The sequence below is a fragment of the Arachis ipaensis genome, chromosome B4 (assembly GCF_059453495.1).
Source record: "Arachis ipaensis isolate K30076 ecotype BB chromosome B4, ASM5945349v1, whole genome shotgun sequence".
Classification (NCBI taxonomy): Eukaryota; Viridiplantae; Streptophyta; class Magnoliopsida; order Fabales; family Fabaceae; genus Arachis; species Arachis ipaensis.
The window spans coordinates 45,814,593-45,834,484 of NC_142439.1; the positions used below are offsets into that span (position 1 = coordinate 45,814,593).

At 38.4% G+C, this 19,892-nt stretch overlaps 2 non-coding genes across 2 annotated transcripts; one reads left to right on the forward strand and one right to left on the reverse strand.

The window, feature by feature from the left end:
* The first annotated feature begins 6,297 nt into the window (after positions 1 to 6,297).
* Positions 6,298 to 6,401, forward strand: LOC148567407 (small nucleolar RNA R71). The gene has a single exon (XR_015882457.1). It is a non-coding gene; the product is annotated as a small nucleolar RNA R71 (small nucleolar RNA).
* Positions 6,402 to 19,177: 12,776 nt separating this feature from the next.
* On the reverse strand, positions 19,178 to 19,285 carry LOC148567408 (small nucleolar RNA R71). The gene has a single exon (XR_015882573.1). It is a non-coding gene; the product is annotated as a small nucleolar RNA R71 (small nucleolar RNA).
* Positions 19,286 to 19,892: the final 607 nt, after the last annotated feature.

Sequence of the window (19,892 nt, forward strand, 5' to 3'; positions counted from 1 at the left end):
TTGTTGCTTAGTCCATCAATCCTTGTGCGATCAACCCTCACTCACTTGAGGTATTACTTGGTACGATCCGGTGTACTTGCCGGTTAGTTTGTGGACTTTAAATTATGCACCAGGCCATACGAGTTATGTGGAACAAAATGTAAAAGACCTAAAGAAGAGTGACGATTTTGCCTGTAACATCATCTTGTCCAGGAGAAGAAGGGATTATAGAGACTGGTTCGGCCGACACAACAACAGAGGCCGTAAGAGAGGTCTCCACAGTAGCAGGTTCAGGTTTGGCTCCCGAGGTGGAGGTTTGCCCAACCTGTGGCCCTAAGGTCTTTCGATCTACTGGAGGCTCCTCATCATCATCATCCTCGGGTGCCGGAACTATCTTGCAATCTACTACTATGTTGTCCACACTGAAGAGGGAAAGGTCAAGGTCGGGAGCCAAGACCTTGATCTGAGCTTCCAAGTTCTCGAACGTCTCGTCCATTCCCAAAGTAGCTGTCTCCTGAAAGTCAGCAAGTTGATCTTTTAGTTTTTAATTCTCCTCCTCTAGTGCCAACCTCTCCCCAAACACACGGGTATGGCTCTCCTGGAATTTCTTGGCCTTCCCCTCGGCCAAAGCAACAGCAGCCTCCGACTTGTTGGTTCTCTCCTGAGCTCTCTCAAGGTCGGACCTCAAGGCCTCTCTCTCCTACTCCAGGTCCTTCTTTAACGCATTCAGCCTTTCCACATCAGCACGGGCCGACACTAAAGCGCTCGCTGTAAAACTTAGATAATTAATAAATAATTAACTCATAAATTAATATTTATTTTAGAAAATTAAAAAATGGAATTTTATAGTTTAATAAAATAGAACTAATTAAAACAAAAATTTTGACACCAAATTTAAAGAATTCAGCCTAAGATTGGGCCGAACAGTCTAAACCGGGCCAACCGGACCCAAGGCCCAGCCCAAGTTTCATTAAAATAAAAGAACTCAGCTCTTCTTCCCTTCCCATAAGCTAAACACTCTGGGAAACATTGAAGAGTGGGTGAAGAAGAAGCAAACCCTTTTCCCACTTCAAATTACCATATCTTGTTATTTCGAACTCCGATCGCAGCACAATTTACGGCCACGCGACCCCAGCGTTAAGCTCTACAATGCCCATAAGATTATTTAAAAGGTAAGTCATGAATTCTTTCCAGTCTTTCAGCCCTTGATTTTTGAATTTATTAAGTAAAGGTGTTGAGATTTTGAGTTCTTTAATGTTTTAGGGTCCAATTAGCTTGAGAGAAACGCATAATCTTGCCTCTTTGGTCTATAGGGTCTAATTACCTTGATTTTCAACCCTAGTAGAATTCTTGATTTATTCTGTTTGGGTATTAAGTTATTATATTTGAATGTAGTATTGTGGATTAGGTAGTATATATATGTAAATTAGAGCTTGATTGTGAACATTAGAGACTTGGTGGAGCATTGGGTGTCATTGCTTTGGAGATTTTAAATCCTTGGGGCTGAGTCTTGTGCCTTTTGTGGTGGTGTGTTTGGGTTTTTCAAGAAAATCGACCAAGGTATGGTTCCAGTTTCTCGTATCTAAAATATAATGTAATATGAAAACTTAGGCTAGTTACCCTTGGATAAGATTTGAATTGTTGATGTAGTTGATTGGTTGATATGGATTGTGTTGATTATGTGGTTAATAGTTTTGAAGGTTGTGATTGATGCTAATTTTTGATGAAGCATGTAAATTATAGGTGATATGGATTGGTATACATAATTGTTGGTAGAGTTGAGATTTTTTTGGAATTGATATTGAAATTGTCATAAGAAATTGATGATGTATTTTGTATGTTGTTGAACTTGAAATATTGAATTTGAGATTGATGAAAGTGGAGAAAATTTGGTAGGTTGTGGATTGTATGAGAAAGTGGGTATATGGTTGATGCTAAATTAGTAAGTTTTAGGAATTGTAGGTTTTGTAAAGTTTTATGAAAACCATGACTTTTACCAACTTTGGTAGTGGGAAATCGTGATTCACACTTTTCATATCTCCGCACAACTAACCAGCAAGTGCACAGGGTCGTCCAAGTAATAAACCTTACGTGAGTAAGGGTCGATCCCATGGAGATTGTCGGCTTGAAGTAAGCTATGGTCATCTTGTAAATCTTAGTCAGGCGGATTCAAATGGTTATGAGGTTTTGATAATTAAAATATAAATAAAACGTAAAATAAAATAAAGTTACTTATGTAATTTATTGGTGGGAATTTCAGATAAGCGTCTGGAGATGCTTTGTTGCTTCTGAACCTCTGCTTTCCTATTGCCTTCTTCCAACCATGCATGCTCCCTTCCATGGCAAGCTGTAAGATCCTCTCAGTGAAAATGGTCCTCTACGGTTTCTGCACGGCTAATCAACTGTCGGATTTCTCGTCTCGGATGAAAAATACCAGGTACAGCTACCGCATGGCTAATCATCTGTCGGTTCCCGCTAGCATCGGAATAGAATCCATTGATCCTTTTGCACACTGTCACTGCGCCCAACATTCGCAGGTTTGAAGCTCGTCACATTCATTCCTTCCCAGATCCTACTCGGAAGATCTTATGGAGTGCTTGAGCTCCTCTATGTCTCTTCCTTGCCTTTGTTGCTCCTCCCTCATGGCTCTTTGGTCTTCTCTAATTTCATGGAGGATGATGGAATGCTCTTGGTGCTCCATCCTTAGTTGTCCCATGTTGGAACTCAATTCTCCTAAGGAGGTGTTGATTTGCTCCCAATAGTTTTGTGGAGGAAAGTGCATCCCTTGAGGCATCTCAGGGATTTCTTGATGAGGAATTTCCTCATGCTCTTGTTGAGGTCCATGAGTGGGCTCTCTTGTTTGTTCCATCCTCTTTTTAGTGATGGGCTTGTCCTCTTCAATGAGGATGTCTCCCTCTATGACAATTCCAGCTGAATTGCATAGGGTACAGATGAGATAAGGGAAGGCTAACCTTGCCAAGGTAGAGGGCTTTTCCGCCACCTTTTAGAGTTCTAGAGGTATGATCTCATGAACTTCTACTTACTCTCTATTCATGATGCTATGGATCATGATAGCCCGGTCTATTATAACTTCAGATCGGTTGCTAGTAGGAATGATAGAGTGTTGGATAAACTCCAACCATCCCCTAGCCACGGATTTGAGGTCAAGCATTCTTAGTTGAACCGGCTTGCCTCTTGAGTCTCTCCTCCATTGAGCTCCTTCCACACAAATGTCCATGAAGACTTGGTCCAACCTTTGATTAAAGTTGACCCTTCTAGTAAAAGGATGAGGATCTCCTCCCATCATTGGAAAGTTAAATGCCAACCTTACATTTTCCGGACTGAAATCCAAGTAATTCCCTCGAACCATTGTGAGCCAATTCTTTGGGTTTGGGTTTATACATTGGTCATGGTTTCTAGTGATCCATGCATTAGCATAGAACTCTTGAACCATTAAGATTCTGACTTGTTGGATTGGGTTGGTGAGAGTTTCCCAACCTCTTCTTCGAATCTCACATCGGATCTCTGGATATTCACCCTTTTTGAGCTTGAAGGGGACCTCAGATATCTCATTTTTCTTGGCCACAACTTCATAGAAGTGGTCTTGATGGACCTTTGAGATGAATCTTTCCATCTCCCATGACTCGGAGGTGGAAGCAATTGCCTTTCCTTTCCTCTTTCTAGAGGTTTCTCCGGTCTTAGGTGCCATTAATGGTTATGGAAAAATAGAAAAGCAGAGCTTTTTCCACACCAAACTTAAAAGTTTTGCTCGTCCTCGAGAAAAAGAAGAAAGAAAGGAGTAGAAGAAGAAGAAATGGAGGAGATAGAGGGTAGTAGTGGTTTCGGCCAGGGGGGAGTAGTGTGTATGATGTGTGAAATTGAAGGTAGTGAGGAGGGGTATTTATAGGGGAAGAGAGAGAGGGAATCCGTGTGAGAATGGGTGGGTTTGGGAGGGAAATAGTTTGAATTTGAATGGTGGAGTAGGTGGGATTTATGATGGATGGATGTGAGTTGTGAATGGTGTTTGGGGAAGAGTTATTGATGGGATTGGTCAAGGGTATTTGGGAAAGAGTGTTATGGAAAGGTGTGAAGAAGAGAGAAGAAGAGGTGGGGTAGGTGGGGATCCTATGGGGTCCACAGATCCTGAGGTGTCAAGGAATTCTGCTCCTTGTACCAACCTGGCATTCACACACCCTCTGTGTGCCAATTTTGGTGTTAAACGCCAGCTCTGCTATCTTTTTTAGCATTAAACGCCAGTCTGCTGCCTCTTTCTGGCATTTAACGCCAGCAAGACACCCTTTTCTGGCGTTAAACGCCAGTCTGTCTACCATTTCTAGCGTTTAACGCCATCCAGACGCCAGACACCCCTTTCTGGTGTTAAAAGCCTAGAGTGCTACCCATTCTGGTGTTTAATTCCCAGAATGCTGCTAGGCTAGGCGTTAAACGCCCATCCTGCTATCCTTACTGGCGTTTAAACGCCAGTAAGCCTGTCCTCTAGGGTGTGCTATTTTTGATGCTGTTTTTGATTTTGCTTTAATTCTGCAGCTGTTTTTATGACTTCGCATGATCATCAACCTAAAGAAAATATAAAATAACAATGGAAAATAAATATATAAATATAATTAAGTAACATTGGGTTGCCTCCCAACAAGCACTTCTTTAATGTCAATAGCTTGACAGTGAGCTCTTAAAGAGCTTCACAAAGACTCAAAGCTTGATGATGGCCTCCCAATACCAAACTTAGAAGTTAAGTGTGGGGCTTTGTTTGACTCTGTATTGCATTGAGAGAAGCTTTTCATGCTTCCTCTCCATGGTTACAGAAGAAGATCCTTGAGCCTTAAACACAAGGTAATCTTCATTCAATTGAAGGACTAGCTCTCCTCTGTCCACATCAATCACAGCTCTGGCTGTGGCTAGGAAGGGTCTTCCAAGGATAATGGATTCATCCTCTTCCTTCCCAGTAAGACATCCTCTACAACCTTCAACCTTCACTAAGACATCCTCTACAAGTCTATAAGCCTGTTTCCTTGAATTGTCTGCCATCTCTAGTGAGATTCTTGCAGCTTGTACCTCAAAGATCCCTAGTTTCTCCATTACAAAGAGTGGCATGAGGTTTATACTTGAACCAAGGTCACACAGAGGCCTCTTAAAGGTCATGGTGCCTATGATGCAAGGTATTAAGAACTTTCCGGGATCCGGTTTCTTCTGAGGTAATTTCTGTTGAACCAAGGTATTCAGTTCCTTAATGAGCAATAGAGGTTCATCCTCCCAAGTCTCATTACCAAATAACTTGGCATTCAGCTTCATGATTGCTCCTAAATACTGAGCAACTTGCTCTCCACAATATCTTCATCCTCTTCAGAGGAAGAATACTCATCAGAGCTCTTGAATGGCAACAGTAAGTTCAGTGGAATCTCTATGGTCTCTATATGAGCCTCAGATTTCTTTGGTTCCTCATTAGGGAACTCCTTAGTGGCCAGTGAACGTCCATTAAGGTCTTCCTCACTGGAATTCAATGCCTTTCCCTCCTCTACAGGTTCGGCCATGTTGGACGTATTTATAGCCTTGCACTCTCTCTTTGGATCCTCTTCTGTATTGCTTGGGAGAGTACTAAGAAGGACTTCAGTAACTCTTTTACTCAGTTGACCCACTTGTGCCTCTAAATTTCTAATGGAGTACCTTGTTTCAGTCATGAAACTGAGAGTGGTCTTAGATAGATCAGAGACTATGGTTGCTAAGTCAGAGTGGCTTTGCTTAGAATTCTCTGTCTGTTGCTTAGAGGATGATGGAAAAGGCTTGCTATTGCCAAACCTATTTCTCCCACCAGTGTTATCATTGAAGCCTTGATTAGGCTTCTGCTGATCCTTCTATGAGAAATTTGGATGATTTCTCCATGAAGAATTATAGGTGTTTCCATAGGATTCTCCCATGTAATTCACCTCTTCCATTGCAGGATTCTCAGGGTCATAAGCTTCTTCTTCAGAGGAGGCTTCTCTAGCACAGCCAAATGCAGCTTACATTCCAGTCAGACTCTGAGAAATCATATTGACTTGCTGAGTCAATATTTTACTCTAAGCCAATATGGCATTCAGAGTATCAATCTCAAGAACTCCTTTCTTCTAAGTTGTCCCATTATTCACAGGATTTCTTTCAGAAGTATACATGAACTGATTATTTGCAACCATTTCAATGAGTTCCTGGGCTTTTGCAGGCGTCTTCTTCAGATGAAGAGATCCACCAGCAGAGTGATCCAATGACATCTTGGACAATTCAGACAGACCATCATAGAATATACATAGGATGCTCCATTCTGAAAGCATGTCAGAATGACACCTTCTGATCAATTGCTTGTATCTTTCCCAAGCTTCATAGAGGGATTCACCTTCCTTCTGTATGAAGGTTTGGACTTCCACTCTAAGCTTGCTCAATTTTTGAGGTGGAAAGAATTTGGCCAAGAAAGCATTGACCAACTTTTCCCAAGAGTTCAGGCTTTCTTTAGGTTGTGAGTCCAACCATATCCTAGCTCTGTCTCTTACAGCAAAGGGGAAAAGCATAAGTCTGTAGACCTCAGGATTAACCCCATTGGTCTTAACAGTGTCACAGATTTGCAAGAATTCAGCTAAAAACTGATGAGGATCTTCCAATGGAAGTCCATGAAACTTGCAATTCTGCTGCATTAGAGAAACTAATTGAGGCTTAAGCTCAAAATTGTTTGCTCCAATTGCAGGAATTAAGATGTTTCTTCCATAGATGTCAGAAGTAAGTGCAGTAAAGTCACCAAGCATCTTCCTTGCATCTCCACCATTGTTGTTATTTTCGGCTGCCATGTCTTCTTCTTTTTCGAAAATTTTTGTTAGGTCCTCTCCAAAGTTTTGTGCTTTAGCTTCTCTTAGCTTCCTCTTCAGAGTCCTTTCAGGTTCAGGATCAGCTTCAACAAGAATATTCTTATCCTTGTTCCTACTCATATAAAAAAGAAGAGAACAGAAAAAAATAGGAATCCTCCCTGTCACAGTATAAAGATTCCTTTATGTGAGTAGAAGAATAGAAGAATAGAATGAAGAAGGGAGAAGAAAGAGAATTCAAATACAGAGAGAGGGAGAGGGTTCGAATTATAAGTAGAGGAGAAGTGTTAGTAAATAAATAAAATAAATAAAAAGAGATGAGAGAGAGAGGATGTATTCAAATTTTTAATTTAAAAGAGAAGAAAAATATTTTTGCTTTTATTTAAATTATTAGTTAGAATTCGAAATAAAAGTAATATGAAAACTAAATAAATTAATTAATTAAAAAGATATTTGAAAAAGTTGTTAGTTGGTTTTCAAAAATTAGAGGTAGAGAAATAGTAAACTTTTAAAATCAAACAAAAAGTCAAGTAGTTAATTGAAAAAGATTTGAAAATCAATTTTGAAAAGATAAGAAGTTAGAAAAAGATTTTGAAATTAAATTTTAAAAAAGATATGATTGAAATTTATTTTGAAAAAGATTTGAAAAGGAAATCAAAAAGATTTGATTTTTGAAATTAAAATTGATTACTTGACTAACAAGAAACTAAAAGATATGATTCTAGAATTTTAAAGATTGATCCTTTCTTAATAGGCAAGTAACAACTTGAAATTTTTGAATCAAAACATTAATTGTTAGTGATAAATTCGAAAATATGAAGTAGAAATAAGAAAAAGATTTTGAAAATTAATTTTAAAATTTTCGAAAAACATGAAAGAAAATTGAAAAAGATTTGATTTAAAAAAAAATAAAAAAGATAGGATTTTTAAATTCAAATTTTGACTTGACTAATAAGAAACAACTAAATTTTAAAAATTTTTGACTCAATCAATCCAAAAATTTCGAAATTTATTTAAAAGAATAAGGGAAAGATTTTTTTTTATTTTTGAATTTTTAATGAGGAGAGAGAAAAATAACTAAATGACACAAAACATAAAAATTCAAGATCAAAACAAATAATGCATGAAAGAACACTTTGAATGTCAAAATGAACACCAAGAACACTTTGAAGATCATGATGAACATCAAGAACATATTTTTGAAAATTTTTAAGAAAAGAAAGACATGCAAGACACCAAACTTAGAAATTTTTAAACTTTAGACATTAATAATTCAAAAATACACAAGAAAAATAAGAAAAGACACAAAACAAGAAAAATTAAAGATCAAATAAGGAAAATCATCAAGAACAATTTGAAGATCAAGAAAGAACACATGATGAATTTTCAAAAATTTAAAGAAAATTAAAAGCATGCAATTGACACCAAACTTAAAATTTGACACAATACTCAAACAAGAAACACAAAATTTTTTGGTTTTTATGGTTCTATTAAATTTTTTTTTGTATTTTTTGAAATTATTTTAAAAAAAGAAAATAAAGAAATTCAAAATTCTTAATAAGAATTCCAGGAATCATGCAATGTTAGTCTAAAGCTTCGGTCAGACATGGCTAAATAGCCAGCCAAGTTTTATGTGAAAGCTTCGGTCCAAAAGATTAGACATGGCCAAATGGCTAGCCAAGCTTCAGCAGAGAATTACATACAACAGCCAAATTGATGGGAATCAAAAAGCTCCTTCAATGATAAGTGAAAGTCTCAGTCCAAAAAAAATAGACATGGCTTAGCAGCCAGCAGGCCTCACATATCATCTGAAACTCTAGAATTCATTCTTAAAAATTCTGAAGAACAAATATATTTTTTGAATTTTTTTTCGAAAATAACAAAAAATAAAAAGCTTAAACATAAAATAAAATTACCTAATCTAAGCAACAAGATGAACCGTCAGTTGTCCAAACTTGAACAATCCCCGGCAACGGCGCCAAAAACTTGGTAGTGGGAAATCGTGATTTACACTTTTCACATCTCCACAAAACTAACCAGCAAGTGCACTGGGTCGTCCAAGTAATAAACCTTACGTGAGTAAGAGTCGATCCCACGGAGATTGTCGGCTTGAAGCAAGATATGGTCATCTTGTAAATCTCAGTCAGGTGGATTCAAATGGTTATGAGGTTTTGATAATTAAAATATAAATAAAACATAAAATAAAATAAAGTTACTTATGTAATTTATTGGTAGGAATTTCAGATAAGCGTCTGCAGATGCTTTGTTGCTTCTGAACCTCTGCTTTCCTATTGCCTTCTTCCAACCATGCATGCTCCCTTCCATGGCAAGCTGTAAGATCCTCTCAGTGAAAATGGTCCTCTACGGTTTCTGCACGGCTAATCAACTGTTGGATTTCTCGTCTCGGATAAAAAATACCACGTAGAGCTACCGCATGGCTAATCATCTCTCGGTTCCAGCTAGCATTGGGATAGAATCCATTGATCCTTTTGCACACTGTCACTGCGCCCAACATTCGCAGGTTTGAAGCTCGTCACAATCATTCCTTCCCAGATCCTACTCGGAATACCACAGACAAGGTTTAGACTTTCCAGATCCCAGGAATGCTGTCAATGTTTCTAGCCTATACCACGAAGATACTAATCTCACGGACTCGGTCCGTGTATTAGTTATCCAAGAGAATATACTCCAGCTGTCGTCCAATGACTCTATTGAACATCATGTAGACCGCTTTGTGGTTGTCAGGCACGCGGATCTTGGCTAAGCGAGTAACGAAGATTGGGTGACTGTCACGGGTCACCCCTTCATTCTAACTTAACTGAATTAAGTACGAGAGTATATCTTGGAGAAGAAGTAGGAGTGAATTGAGAGAAAAACAATAGTAATTGCATTTATTCATGAAGAACAGCAGAGCTCCACACCTTAATCTATGGGGTGTAGAAACTCCACCGTAGAAAATATATAAGTGAAAATAGTCTAGGCATGGCCGTGAGGCCAGCCTCCAAACGTGTACAATGGTCTATGATATCATGTCAAAGATGAAAACTGGATTTAAAATAAGTCTCTAAAAGTAGTTTTTATACTAAACTAGTAACTATGGTTTACAGAAAATGAGTAACTAAGTGCAGATAGTGCAGAAATCCACTTCCGGGGGCCCACTTGGTGTGTGCTTGGGCTGAGCATTGAAGCATTTTCGTGCATAGGCTGTTCTTGGAGTTAAAGACCAACTTGGGTGCCAGTTTGGGCGTTTAACTCCAATTCTAGTGCCAGTTTGGGTGTTTTACGCCAGAAAATTTTAGGCTGGCTTTGGACGCCAGTTTGGGCCATCAAATCTCGAGCAAAGTATGAGCTATTATATATTTCTGGAAAGCCCAGGATATCTACTTTCCAACACAATTAAGAACGCGCCAATTGAGCTTCTGAAGCTCCAGAAAATCCACTTCGACTGCAGGAGGGTCAGAATCCAACAGCATCTGCAGTCCTTTTTCAGCCTCTGAATCAGATTTTTGCTCAGGTCCCTCAATTTCAGCCAGAAAATACCTGAAATCACAGAAAAATACACAAACTCATAGTAAAGTCCAGAAATGTGATTTTTGAATAAAAACTAATAAAAATATAATAAAAAGTAACTAAAACATACTAAAAACTATGTAAAAACAATGCCAAAAAGGGTATAAATTATCCGCTCATCACCTGGTTTCTTCTAAATTTCAATTTTTTATTTCTAAGGCATTCCTCCAGCTTTCAAAACCTTATTTTCTCTTGTTTAAATCCTGGTAGGTGGATCTTGGGTAATAAAGTATAGTAAGAGCTGTAAGAAAGGTTACTTGTGGATGAAGTAAGGTATGAATTAGTGACGAATCATGACTAATGATGATTATATGAGTTTGTTTATGATGATGGTGGAAGTGTTGTTTATGTTATGAGCCGGATGACTGTATATGATAATGAATTATGGCTGGTTATGGATTATGTTATTGATGACCGGATTTCACTCACTATATAATGAATCCGTTCTTTGGCAAGGGCACCAAATTATCGTCAAGTAATAACTCACTTTGAGTGAGGTCGAATCCCACAGAGATTGATTGATTGAGCAACTTTAGTTAATGGGTGAATTTAGTCAAGCTTATCAATAGAAATTATCGAGTGCAGAATTCTTAGATAGCAGAAATGGAAATGACTCAAAATTAAAGGAAAGCAATAAGGTGCAGAAAAATAAATAACAGAATTGTAAAGTGCTGAAACATAAATGACTGAATTGTAAATGGAGAATGGGTAATAGCAGAAATTAAGAAAGCTATGAAGAATAGGGAAGATTAGAATAGGGAAGATTCATTGGGATTAGGAGATGTTGCTCTCTTTGGATTAAATCCAGATCATCTCATCTTCAATCATGTAACTCATTGACCTCTTGGCAATCATGAGTGATTGAGTTCCAATTCCTTGGTAACCCAATCTCCCCAATCTTGATAATCAGCCAATTCCTTGGTCTAATTGCTCATGAAGAGAGATATGCTTGGTCCCTGATTATACCACACATCATCATAGATCCAAATAATGGGTGGATTTCATGTCACCATAACCAATCCTAAAACCCATATTTACTCAAGTGTGAGAAAGGATTTCAAGCATAGTTTCATGTTTCCTTTTCTAAGGTTCCCATGAAACCTAATTTTCATTCAACCTTTTTTCCAAGATAATTGCACACTAAGCATGAAGAACGAAATTCCTTCTAGCAAATCAAAGAGAAGATGAAGAGAAGAAGAAATTTACTATCATTAATCCATCAAGTGCAACAGAGCTGCCTCCCCCAGTGAGAGGAAGTTTAGCTACTCATAGCTAGAGAAAAGTACAAGAGATGGAAGAAGATGAAGTGAAGTGTAAAAGTAAAACTAAAGCTAAAACTACCAACCAACTTTCTAACCCCTTTTCCAGTAATCTTAGGGGGTATTTATACTACTCCTATCACTAGAAAAGGAAAATTACAAAAAGAGAAATAAAATTACAATTGAAAAGAAAAGGAAAACTCTAATAAAATGAACCGTGTACCTGGCGTGTGACTGGCGTTTAAGCGGCGTGCCACACCTAACTCCTCAGCTTGGCTTGGCGTGCCACACTTGGCTTCCAAGTGGCATGCCCTTCTCATGCAGCTAGCTTGGCATGCCATACCTTCGAGCTCAAGTGGCATGCCCATTGTGGTTTTTCCTACCCTCCTTTTTGGAAATTAGAACTGGTGTGGCATGCGCATGTCTAGCGTGCCATGCCCTCAATAAAACATGATCAGTCTCCTCTGGAGACTTGAACTAGCGTGGCACGCCCAGGTCTGGTGTGTCACGCACGCCCTTAGTGAAATCTTCATCCTTCTTCTCTGGAATGTTGAACTGGCGTGCCAAGCCCTTGATAGGGACTTCATTCTCCTTTCTGGTCAACTACACTGGCATGCCACGCCTAGGTCTCAAGTGGCACGCCCTTGGTGCGAGTAAGGTTGGCGGGCCATGATTCAATCATATGATGGCACGCCCATTATCCTTTTTCCTTGGCATGCCACGCCTTAAGTCCCAAGTGGCACGCCCATTGATCCTCTTCTGGCTTGTGCTGGAGTTCCACACCTTTGATCTCAAGTGGCACGCCCATGGTGGGAGCTACATCCTTCCTCTCTGGATTAGTGAACTGGCGTGCCACGCCTTCGAACTCAAGTGGCACGTCCAGGGTATGAAACAGGTTGGCATGCCACGCCTTGGAGCTCAAGTGGCACGCCCCTTATGATATTGGGCTCTTTCAAGCTTGGCGTGCCACACCTAGGACTCAAGTGGCACACCCATCCATTCTTTGACTTGGTGTGCCACGCCTCAAGCCTCAAGTGGCACGCCCTTGTTGGTGCTTCCTCTATGCTCCTCTGTTCAAATGCCATGGCGTGCCACGCCTTCGACCTCAAGTGGCACGCCCCTTATGGATGATGGAGTTGGCGTGCCACGCCCAGCCTGGTGTGCCACACCCCTTGTGGGTCTTCACTAATGCTCTCTGGAATTTATAGTTGGCATGCTACGCCTGGCCCTGGCATGCCATGCCCATACTGAAGCTTTGTTGTCCCTTCTCTAGAGTTTATAATTGGCATTCCACGCCTGTCCTTGGTGTGCCACGCCTCTTATGCTTCATCTCCTTGGCGTGCCACGCATTCGTTCTCAAGTGGCACGCCCATTGTATTTCTTTCACTTTGCTCTCTGAACTTGATAGCTAGCGTGCCATGCCCATCAGCTGGCGTGCCACGCCCACTCAATTTGTTGGCATTTACACCAAGTGGCACGCCCAGAACACATGCCCAGCTTCTCTTTCTTGTTTCCTTCTTCTTTTGATGCTATTTTCACCTGAAATTCAAACAAAACTTATTTCAAAGCAATGTACCATAAAATTCATTTTTTAGTTCATGAAATTACATTAGTTGAATGAGATTTCACTATTTCTATGGTCCATTTAGATAAGAGAAGAGGTAGATGATGTAAGTCATCGCAACACCAAACTTAAGTTTTGCTTGTCCCCAAGCAAATCAATGTGAATTGTTCTTAATGGATTGAGACTAGACCCTTACAAGAGTGTGTTCACAATTAAAGATAAGGGGTAAGTATCAACTCATGCATGAACCTTATTATTTTCATATTACAATGAACTCTTAGACCCTTGAGGATTCTTTTTAAGTGCTTGCCTTCAGAGCCCGTTCTATTGATTGTCACCTTGAAGTAGTAAGATTTGTTATTGTTTTTCTTTTCTTTTCATTCCTCTTTTGTTTCCTTGATTGACCACAACTCTAAGTATTTTTCCTCAAGACGACCCTTTAGGTTAAGCTTTCAATTAGCACTCCCAAACCAGTTGGTTTTAGGGTACTAGGTGTTGAAACACCCTTAAGAATTTACTTGCTCAGGTCTCTCTTCTTGAAACATCTTCACCACAAGCATCTACTAGGATCTTGGCTCGTTGAGCTATTTGTTTCTTTCTTCTATCCTAGTAGTTGATGCTCAAAGCCTTGGGTCTTTTGCTTACTACTTCTTGGTTTTATGGATATTCAAGGGTCATCCTTAGCTTTTACTTGTTTTATCCTCTATGTCTAATTGTTCATCATGGTGTATTCACTTCCAGAATTTCATTCATGATTACACACTTTGTTCCTTATCTCTAAATTTTAAATTATCTCACTTGGGTCTTAGTCTCTTGCTCTTGTTTTTGCAATAATTCATCATTGATTTTTATGGTAACTAACTACTTTTGATGTGATGTAAACTTGATCAAAAAGACATTTTCTTTCTCAAATTAAAAAAAAAATAGAATTCAAAAGGACTCATAGAAAGACTCTAAGACATAAGAAAACTAAACAATAACCAACATATTAATGCAAACTACTAAGCAGAAATTTAGAAGATAGAATTCAACCATGGGACCCAACAACCTTGTATTCTTTGAGCAGCTTCAATGCATAGGCCCTTTTCCCTTTATCCTTTTTCTTTGAGGAGGACTCATCACCATCCTTCTTCTTGGATGCTCCTTCTTGTGCAAGGGTGTCTCTTGGCTTCCAAAAGCCTTGCCTCCTCATATAAGTTCATTCATCCTCTTTGTGCTTGGCTAGTATCTCATCTTGCCTAGCACTCAGCTCTTCCATACCTTGCATGAATGTTGGATAACCGGGGTTCAAGGTGGCCACGGCATTACACAAGTGATTCAGCTTCGCTTGTGTGTTTATATCATACTGCCTCCTTAAAGTGGTTCTAGTCTCAAAAAGATGCCTAAATTCAGCAAGGTTCCTCTGCTGCTGATAAACCCCATTTTTAGGGTTTATCTTTTGCTTAATTTAGTAGATTCTATCCATTATTCTCACACTTATGCACATAAATTGCATGTTTTACATTTTCCTTCCTAATTTTGTACTATGATTGAAAACATGCTTCTTTGGCCTTAAATTCCCAATTATTAATCCTCTCTTATTACCATTCGATATTGTGATATGTGTGTTAAGTGTTTTCAGGGTTTATAGGGTAGGAATGGCTTAGCGGATGGAAAGGAAGCATGAAAAAGTGGAAGGATTACAAAAAATTGAAGGAATTGTTAAGCTGTCAACCCTGACCTCTTCGTACTAAATTGACCATAACTTGAGCTACAGAGGTCCAAATGAGGTGGTTTCAGTTGCGTTGGAAAGCTAACATCCGGGGCTTTAAAATGATATGCAACTTTCTATGGTTGCAATGGAGTTAGGCAATGCATACACGTGACGTGTGCCACATGCAAAAATTATAGAAGATGCTGTGGGTGATTGATGAGCGGATAATTTATACGCTTTTTGACATTGTTTTTAGTATGTTTTTAGTAGGATCTAGTTACTTTTAGGGATGTTTTTAATAGATTTTGTGTTAAATTCACATTTCTGGACTTTACTATGAGTTGTGTGTTTTTCTGTGATTTCAGGAATTTTCTGGCTGAAATTGAGGGACTTGAGCAGAAATCAGCTTCAGAGGTTGAAAAAGGACTGCTGATGCTGTTGGATTCTGACCTCCCTGCACTCCAAGTGGATTTTCTGGAGCTACAGAACTCGAAATGGTGCGCTTCCAATTGCGTTAGAAAGTAGACATCCAGGGGTTTCCAGCAATATATAATAGTACATACTTTGGCCAAGAATTGACGACATAAACTGGCGTTCAACGCCAGCTTTCTACCCAAATCTGGCGGCCAGCGCCAGAAAAGGATCCAAAACCAGAGTTGAACGCCCAAACTGGCACAAAAATTGGCGTTCAACTCCACAATTGGCCTCTGCACGTGCAACACTTAAGCTCAGCCCAAACACACACCAAGTGGGCCCCGGAAGTGGATTTATACATCAAATACTTACTCATGTAAACCCTAGTAGCTAGTTTATTATAAATAGGACATCTTACTATTGTATTAGACATCTTTGGATTACCTTATGATCCTTTGATCACGTTTTAGGGGGCTGGCCATCTCAGCCATGCTTGGACCTTCACTTATGTATTTTTAACGGTAGAGTTTCTACACTCCATAGATTAAGGTGTGGAGCTCTGCTGTTCCTCAAAGATTAATGCAAGTACTACTGTTTTCTATTCAATTCATCTTATTTCGCTTCTAAGATATCCATTCGCACCCAAGAACGTGATGAAGGTGATGATTATGTGTGATGCTCATCACCATCTCCCCTATGAACGCGTGCCTGACAAACACTTCTGTTCTACATGAAATAAGCTAGAATGAATATCTCTTAGATCTCCTAACAGGAATCTTCGTGGCGTAAGCTAGAATGATGGCGGCATTCAAGAGAATCCGGAAGGTCTAAACCTTGTCTGTGGTATTCTGAGTAGGATTCAATGATTGAATGACTGTGACGAGCTTCAAACTCGCGAGTGCTGGGCGTTAGTGACAGACGCAAAAGGAGGGTGAATCCTATTCCAGCATGATCGAGAACCGATAGATGAATAGCCGTGCCGTGACAGGGTGCGTGAGCATATGATTCACTGAGAGGAGGGGATGTAGCCACTGACAACGGTGATGCCCTTGCATACAGCCAGCCATGGAAAGGAGTAGGACCGATTGGAGGAAGATAGCAGGAAAGCAGAGGTTCAGAGGAACGAAAAGCATCTCCATTCGCTTATCTGAAATTCTTACCAATGATTTACATAAGTATCTCTATCCCTATTTTACTATATAATATTCGAAAACACCATTATCACTTTATATCCGCCTGACTGAGATTTACAAGGTGACCATAGCTTGCTTCATACCAACAATCTCCGTGGGATTCGACCCTTACTCACGTAAGGTATTACTTGGACGACCCAGTGCACTTGCTGGTTAGTTGTATCGAAGTTGTGACAATTATGAATTAAGATCAAAGCACCAAGCTTTGGAGCCATTACCAGGGATTGTTCGAGCCTGGAGATCACAATTTCGTGCACCAAGTTTTTGGCGCCGTTGTCGGGGATTGTTCGAGTTTGGACAACTGACGGTTCATCTTGTTGCTCAGATTAGGTAATTTTCTTTTTGTCTTGTTTTCAAAAAATTTTTCAAAAATCTTTCAAAAATTCTTCCTTTGTTTTCAAAAAAAAAAAAATTTTTAAATAAAAATGTTTTCAAAAATATATTTTCCTTTCAGAATTTTTAAGAATGAATTCTAGTGTTTCATGGAGCATGTTGAAGCCTGGCTGGCTGTAAAGCCATGTCTCAATCCTTATACCCAAGAGAAGAGCTTCTTTATCTTTCTTAGCCAATTGGCTGTTGAATGTAAGGAATGTCAAGCGTGTCATGTCTGAGTTACATACTAAAGCTTGGCTGGCTATTGAGCCATGCCTGACCCTTTGATTGGAGCTTTAGAGCATAAGATTCCTAGAATTCATATTGAAAATTTTGGAATCCTTATTTTTCTTTTCCAAAATAGTTTTTCGAAAATAAAAAAAAAATCCAAAAAAATTAGAAAATCATAAAAATCAAAAATATTTTTATGTTTCTTGTCTTGAGTCATGTTATAAGTTTGGTGTCTTTTGCATATGCATCTTGCATTTTTCGAAAATATCATGCATTCATGGTGTTCTTCATGATCTTCAAGTTGTTCTTGGTAAGTCTTCTTGTTTGATCTTGATGATTTTTTGTTGTGTCTTTTCATGTTTATCATATGCATTCTTGAATTCTTAGTGCATAAGCATTAAAGAATTCTAAGTTTGGTGTCTTGCATGTTTTCTTTGCATTAAAAATTTTTCAAGAATATGTTCTTGATGTTCATCATGATCTTCATAGTGTTTTTGGTGTTCATCTTGACATTCATAGCATTCTTGCATGCATCACATGTTTTGATCTAAAAATTTCATGCATTGCATAATTTTCATGTTTTTCATAAAAGTTTCAAAAATCAAAAAAAAAAAATATCTTTCCCTTTTTCTCTCATCAAATTCGAAAATTTGAGTTGACTTTTTCAAAAATTTTTAAAAATCAAGTTGTTTCTTATGAGTCAAATCAAATTTTCAAATTGAAAATCTTATCTTTTTCAAAATCTTTTTCAAAAATCAAATCTTTTTCAAAATTCTTAGTTATTTTCGAAAATTCCAAAAATCTTTTTCAAAAATCTTTTTCTTATTTTTATACCAAATTTTCGAAAATAACAATAACAATTAATGTTTTGATTCAAAAATTTGAAGTTTGTAACTTGCTTGTTAAGAAAGATTCAAACTTTAAGTTCTAGAATCATATCTTGTGATTTCTTATGAATCAAGTCATTAATTGAGGTTTTAAAATTCAAATCTTTTTCAAAACTAATTTCAATCATATCTTTTCAAAAATATCTTCTTATCTTATCTTTTTCAAAAATATCTTTTCAAAATATCTTCTCTAACTTCCCAACTTCTTATCTTTTCAAATTTGTTTCAACTAACTAACTAACTTTTTGTTTGTTTCTTAACTTTTTCAGAACTACCTAACTAACTCTCTCTCTCTCTAATTTTCGAAAATATCTTCCCTCTTTTTCAAAAATTTCTTTTTTTTATTAATTAATTATTTTTATTTTTAATTTTAAAAATTTTTCGAAAAAAAAAAATTTACTAACCTTTTTCAAAAACTATTTTCGAAAATCACTAACTCTTTTTCAAAAACTGTTTTCGAAAATTCACTTCCCCCTTTCATCTTCTTCTATTTGTTTATTGATATACTAACATCTTTCCTTCAACTCTCCAAAAATCCGAACCCCCTCTCTCTCTGAGTTCAGATTTTCTTCCCTTCCTTTCTTCTACTAACCCAAGGATCCCTATACGGTGGTATAAAGGATCCATATTATTATTTTTTCTGTGCCTTCTTCTTTGTCATATGAGCAGGAGCAAGGACAAGAATATTCTTGTTGAAGCAGATCCAGAACCTGAAAGGACTCTGAATTACAACTAACCAGTAAGCACCTGTTAGGAATTTTCAAACAAGAAGAGGAGATGGCAGCCGAAAATAATAATAATGCAAGGAGGATGCTTGGTGACTTTACTGCACCTAATTCCAATTTACATGGAAGAAGCATCTCCATTCCTGCCATTGGAGCAAACAAATTTGAGTTGAAACCTCAATTAGTTTCTCTGATGCAGCAGAACTGCAAGTTTCATGGACTTCCATCTGAAGATCCTTTTCAGTTCTTAACTGAATTCTTGCAGATATGTGATACTGTTAAGACTAATGGAGTAGATCCTGAAGTCTACAGGCTCATGCTTTTCCCTTTTGCTGTAAGAGACAGAGCTAGATTATGGTTGGATTCTCAACCCAAAGACAGCCTGAACTCTTGGGATAAGCTGGTCACGGCTTTCTTAGCCAAGTACTTTCCTCCTCAAAAGCTGAGCAAGCTTAGAGCTGATGTTCAAACCTTCAGACAGAAAGAAGGTGAATCTCTCTATGAAGCTTGGGAAAGATACAAACAGTTGACCAAAAAGTGTCCTTCTGACATGCTTTCAGAATGGACCATCCTGGATATATTCTATGATGGTTTATCTGAGCTATCAAAGATGTCACTGGACACTTCTGCAGGTGGATCCATTCACCTAAAGAAAATGCCTGCAGAAGCTCAAGAACTCATTGACATGGTTGCTAATAACCAGTTCATGTACACTTCTGAAAGGAATCCTGTAAATAATGGGACGCCTATGAAGAAGGGAGTTCTTGAAGTTGATACTCTGAATGCCATAGTGGCTCAAAATAAAATATTGACTCAGCAAGTCAATATGGTCTCTCAGAGTCTGCATGGAATGCAAGCTGCATCCAACAGTACTCAAGAGGCATCTTCTGAAGAAGAAGCTTATGATCCTGAGAACCCTGCAATAGCAGAGGTAAATTACTTAGGTGAACCTTATGGATACACCTATAACTCAACATGGAGAAATCATCCAAATTTCTCATGGAAGGATCAAAAGCCTCAACAAGGCTTTAATAATGGTGGAAGAAACAGGTTTAGCAATAGCAAGCCTTTTCCATCATCAACTCAGCAACAGACAGAGAACTCTGAACAAAATGCTTCTAATTTAGCAAATCTAGTCTCTGATCTATCTAAAGCCACTGTAA